General features: G+C 33.9%; 1 long non-coding RNA gene across 1 annotated transcript; it reads right to left on the minus strand.

The window, feature by feature from the left end:
* Positions 1–2,464: 2,464 nt before the first annotated feature.
* Positions 2,465–3,676, minus strand: LOC130099432 (uncharacterized). Its single transcript, XR_008808384.1, has 2 exons — positions 3,403–3,676; positions 2,465–2,709 (listed from the first exon to the last, which is right to left on the minus strand). It is a non-coding gene; the product is annotated as an uncharacterized LOC130099432 (long non-coding RNA).
* Positions 3,677–6,314: the final 2,638 nt, after the last annotated feature.

The raw sequence follows: 6,314 nt of genomic DNA on the forward strand, positions 1-6,314 counted from the left end.
AAACTTATCTCTGAAATAAATTAATTAACAGCAAATTATTAAATCAAGCTTGATCAAGGCTAGATCAAAACAGTAATGGGTAAACACAGAGTTCTTATTTTCTAAATAAATGGATTTCCATCCTTAGATAATGATAGTGTATTATAGTCACCGTGCCATTTAGCATTCCACAACAATATTAAACAGCCTTGTATAATCTGTATAATAACATAAAATAAATCAAAGGAAAGAAACAACAATAACGTTACACTTTTAATTGCGCGTGAATTTGGGACTATAATTCCCACTCTGCGTGAGCACATCCAGAAAAATGAAACAAACGATTAAAAAAATCTACACGTACGGTAAACAGACTCTGTACTCCTCTTCTTGTTGTGATGTTTATGGCGACCAAAGTGTACTATTGCCACCAACTGGTCTGGAGTATGAAAGTGTTTAAACTGATGGGAGAAACAACCGTAGCAGTTTTGAAGCTCTCGAAACGCCACACGCTGGTGACGCCTGCTGGTCAGAATGGTGTAAATGCATCGAAAACTCAGTGAAAAACATTTCACAGAATGTTTTATTGAAAGTGTAATCTATTAAATGGAATTAACAAATAATCTAATACCATTAAATATGAAATGACGGTATAAATGTGTTATTTTTATTAAATTACTAGTTCTTTTTTTTTTTTTTTTATTATGGAGAGCTTGGTTAATCAGGCCAAGAGACTAGTATTATACAAATGTGTCAACAAAAATGTCCACAAATGTATAAAATCGATCAGAGATCAGGTAAAAACAATACACTGGTTTGGCTAATCATTTAACCATTGACATTTTACTGAAATCACGTGACTCTTGCTCTGGTTCACTGGTTCGAAACAAAAGATTCACAAAGGTTTCGAAGCTTCAGGAAGCAGTGTTTCGAAAACGCCCATCACTATTTAAATTGAGATGCTTCAGAATGATTTCTGAAGGGTGCAGGTGGGTAGTAATGTATCTGAATTATGTAATCAGATTCCTAAAATAAAATATAGGTAGGCCTACTTGTAAGTAGATTTTAAAATACTCAGGCTACTACAGGTTTTTTTTTTTTATTGATTACATGATCACTTTATATTCACAAAACGGCAGTAGATGCCTAATTTTATCGTTTAAATTGCCTGAGTGTTTTGCACCAGACTGGCATACATATTTTTTCCGAAATAAGGTCCCATGAGCCCAATTTCGGAAAAAAGTATCCCAGCTAACACAAATACGTAACTGTTACGTAACTGCAACGTAATCTGGTGACCAAACTTTCGTCGTGGCGACGTAATTAGTTACGTAGTGGCAACCGGAAAAGTGAAATTCCCAGATACGTTGTTACAACGTAACTTTGCAACGTTGTCAGTAAGTAACTGCGACGTTGTGGCAACGTCGTGGATCAATAGTCGTGTGTTGGTAACCAGTTGGTCATTTTAGTTTTAATTAATATGGGCGGACAAGCAGTGGTCTAATTTAACTTGTCCACATTTGCCCACAACTATTTTTTTAACTTTTCAACGACATACGAAAGATACAGACTCAGTATTTGGTTAATTCAGTTCATTTACTATAGAACAAAGCACAAACAACAGCAAAAACAGTGTACAAACAGGTTTATAAGCATTTAAATGAAGAAGGTTTTATATTAATATAATTAAAATACGGTTTTTCTATTTTAATATACTTAAAAATATAATTTAATCCTGTGATGCAAAGCTGAATTTTCAGAATCATTAATCCAGTCTTCAGTGTTACATGATATAATAATATTATACACAGGAATAAATTACACTACTATATTTTCACATAGAAAACAGCTGTTTTACATTATGATAATAATGTTTTTTTTGTTTTTTTTTGTCAAATAAATGCAAGCTTGATAAGCAGAATAGTAATGTTTCCAAACTTTTGACCAGTACTGTATATGATTTTATACAAAATAAATAGTAGTTAATAAGATTGACACTGTATTATATCTAGTATTATTGAAGCAAAACAGAGTCCCTATAACAGTGCAATTTGTAGATTTTAAGTCTTCGAGAAAATGTTTTATGAGTTGCAAACCTCTTTTTCTTTCCTTTATCTCTCACAAACACAACACATCAGTTACACCTTTTTAAATTCTTCATTGCAGGTGCACAAATCCTATTCTACAAATTACCAAACTCATAGGGTCATATTTTTGTTGATAAACAGTAACATTTTGGCCAATTCTGCACATTTCTTGGTGTATAATTTTGTGATCATCTATACTGTTTGGCTATTCTCATGTGGTCACACTTCACTTTTTATTCACAGTCACATATGCTCAAACCCCCTGTGTGGCCGCGCCTTAAATGTCAGCATACATTTCTTACTTTGTGATTTGAAAAAAAATAAAAGTATTTGTGCACCTCCAATGAAGAATTTGAAAAGCTGTTACTGCAGTGTTTTTTGTGAAAAAGAGAAAAAAGTTTGAAACTTCTATAAAAAAATAAAAAAACTTTCTCTCTGTGACTTTAAATGTACTGATGTCTGACTACTTTACACCTACAGATTCCACTGTCACAGGTGCTCAGTTTTGCTATAATAAAACCTATACAGAACATAGTAGTAATCAGCCATCCATGCAAAAGCAGAGGTCGGTGTGGTGTTCAGGTACATCAGTCCAGGCCAACATCTCACGCCTTGATGCCTTCCGCTGCGGATCCCAGAAAACCTGCAATACAAACATAGTACAGTTCAAAATCTATCATACATACATCTCATCTGGTATCACAAATTATCATTCCAGGTTCAATTTAAAATTAGGGTTAGGTTACATGCTTAATATTAGGGCTGCACAATATTGAAAACCTTAAATAAAATATTTTGTTTATCTGCTGCTATATATATTGCGATATAAAAACAAATTTCAAGAGATTATTTATTTAGAGGAGTGAATTGCATTGAAAATTATAAACAAATTACAAGCATGGATAAATTCAATAGAAGAAAAATACAACTGAAATAAGCAGTGCATGATGTTTTTTAGGAAAATCTAACTTATCAGGTACGGAAATTGAATTATCGAATGTAAAATAAGTCTTCACTGAGGTACAGCCTCTCCCTACTCTTACAAAATTACAAACAACCAGCCTGAAAAACACATGTTGTATGAAGACTGTTTAAAACACCCCTCCTAATCCTCACAGAATTTGCAAGACAATGTCTATAATAAATAGTGTGTGTAATTTCTTCAGTACCGTCAGCAGAACCGATAATGTCTGGGCTTATGCGGTCTTCCTTAATTTGGCCCCAGGGCCCGTTTAATGTTTAATACCGGGTTTCGGAACCTATCCCTACATATGGATGAAGGCCTGTTGTGTTCTGTCTCTTGGTTTGTGATAGTGGCAGCTATTGTGAAACTCACCTTCGTCATGTACTGAGTGTTGATGGCATCAAGATCTCGTCCTGAAGAATCACAGGGTCAAAGATATCTCATCTGGTAACAAGAGCATAGCCATAACTTTAAAAACTCTAATGATATCTTTACCCCCTGATATTGTATTGCGGATATACATTCAAACATTTTAAAGGCTAAGAGTATGAGCCATGAGTAAACTGGACAGATATCTGTGAAAAATAACTTGCGTGCCTAAAGTGGTCGACTCCCTGAATTCAGCATTTAAAAGTAAAAAGAATTTCAGTATTTACCAGTAAAAAATACATAAAAAATACCTTTGAGTTGGACAGTATGGTGTCTGTCTCATTGGCCAACATAATTAAAAACACACCTAGAGAAAAAAAAAATATATATATATACCAATGACCATGATATCCTGTCATCATAATAGTTAAATGAATTATCACTATGACCATTATAACATTATATTTGCCGCCTGAGGCCTATTGTTTAGCTGATTATTTAGCCTACAGGCTTCTCAAGGACAATGTCAGTGAAAAAAACTGGTTAATGCATTTAAAGTGTGAGACTTCATTCAAAAGCATAAATCCTACAGACCCACAACTATTGAACAGTATGTTTGAGGTTTTGCTTAATAGTCGAGTTCATAGCCGTGGAGGTTGTCTTGGACAGGGGGTGCAGCAGGCCATCAGCATGATGATCTTCTAGAAAATAACATGCAATGTGTCACAGACACAGAGCCAACAATGTTACATAGAATTTACAATAGAACAAAGGGTTTATTACAAGGAAGCAAGCTAGAGCAGAGATGAAATGCAGAAAAAATCTTAAGGTAATATATTGTGCAATAAATGCATATGAAATTATTATCATGATTAAACAATAATTCCCCCTTTCTATCTTTGTAAGTGACGTCATTAACAGTACGTTACAGTGAATTATTTCAGGTTAAATAAATTAGCTTACTTCCAATCACCCATTGACAAATTACCAGCAAAACAAAACTATCAAAAACTGTTATCAACACAAAAATGTGGTTAAAAACCCAAACTTATGTAAAACAAGAGCTCAATTGTAACGTAAACTTAACTTAGCTCTTCTGAAAACGGTTGAGATGCTAACGGACTTTTTCCGTTAGGACACAAAACCATTTCTATAAAGTAAATATTCAACAGAAGTGTATCAGTTACACGTAAGAAAGATGTCAGGAACGTTTGTATGTATTATTTGTGTGATTTTGGTAACTAAACTTACCTGAAAGCAGTGAAAACAACAGTGAGAAACGCTAGTTTTGCTGTTTGTCAGTTGATGAGGTTTCCTCGTTTCCATGGTTTCCATCTGCTCTCGCGCGCTCCTGTCTTTGAATCAGATAGCTTTGAATGCGACTCAATGTTTACGCGCACGTACGCCCATTGAAACCATAGAACACGTAAAAAAGGCACGCAGCATTTAAATAAACATCTAGAATTATAACATTTAACAATTTAAAATATCATTAATTTTAAATAATAAATTTAAAACTCATTGTGTAGTTCTATGACCCATTCACTTCACAATTATGCTTTATTTTTTTATACCATTTTGCTTTTATTTTTATTGTAAAGCAATTTCAAGACATCTGTATTATATATATATATATATATATATATATATATATATATATATATATATATATATATATATATATATATATATATATTACATTAAAAGAGAATATGAATTAAGCACTATCTTTATATAAATTAAAGATGGTAATGAAATTACGGGCCCGTGACGTTGCAGTTTCGTTGCCAGTAAGTCATAAAATTACCAAGTTATTACGATTAGAGTACGTATCTGCGACGTTGTTGGTTATTTTATAACCTTAGGAGGACGTACTGGCGACGTTGTGGTTTGGTCATATGATGGTAATGAAATTACGGGCATGCGACGTTGTAGTTACGTTGCCAGTAAGTCATAACATTTCCAAGTAATTACGATTAGAGTACGTATCTGCGACGTTGTTGGTTATCTTATAACCTTAGGAGACCGTACTGACGACGTTATTGTGGTTTGGTCATATGATGGTAATGAAATTACGGGCATGCGACGTTGTAGTTACGTTGCCAGTAAGTCATAAAATTACCAAGTAATTACGATTAGAGTACGTATCTGCGACGTTGTTGGTTATCTTATAACCTTAGGAGACCGTACTGACGACGTTGTCAGTTGGTAATTTGATGGTAATAAAATTACAGACATGCGACGTCGAGACTACGTTGTCAGTTGGTAAGTCATGAAATTACCAAAAAGTACGAATAGATTACGTAACTGCGACGTCGTGTGTTAGCTGGGATGGTATCAATGGCGAGAGACAACTTATTTTTATTCCGTCTGAACTGTGCACATATGATGTTTGTCAATTTAAAAGATATGAAAGTCAAGAAAGTCGCAGTTTGTCAAATGTAGTCTTGATGAGCATAAGAAACTTCTTTCAATCAAATAACATTTTAAAAAAACATGTCATTATTCACCATAAACAAGTAAAAATATTTTTTTTAGTTTAGTGTTTTATTTTTATTTAAAAACAGTTCTTTAAATTTAACTTTTTTAAGGTTTAATTATTAGCTTTTCGTTAATTTACGAGCTGCACAACCCCAAGGCCCTTAATTGCACACTGAGTCCGACATTTTCGTATGCGTTTTTTTTTTTTTTTTTTTCGTGTTCGTGATTCGGTGGCTCTGAATTGTCAAAACACTATTCTGAACACCAACTGCTTGCTACGGATTCGAAAAACGCAGAAAATCCCGATTTTTTTTATGACGGACGAAAGGTTCGGAGACAGTGTGCAAGCGTGATTGACATACCGTGAGGTCGTATTTATTTTTTAACGTGCGAAAGTGTCGGACTCAGTGTGCAAGGGCCTTAGAAAGACATGT

This window comes from Rhinichthys klamathensis, unplaced genomic scaffold (assembly GCF_029890125.1).
Source record: "Rhinichthys klamathensis goyatoka isolate OS25496 unplaced genomic scaffold, OSU_Roscu_1.1 h1tg000229l_1, whole genome shotgun sequence".
In the NCBI taxonomy this organism is placed as follows: domain Eukaryota; kingdom Metazoa; phylum Chordata; class Actinopteri; order Cypriniformes; family Leuciscidae; genus Rhinichthys; species Rhinichthys klamathensis.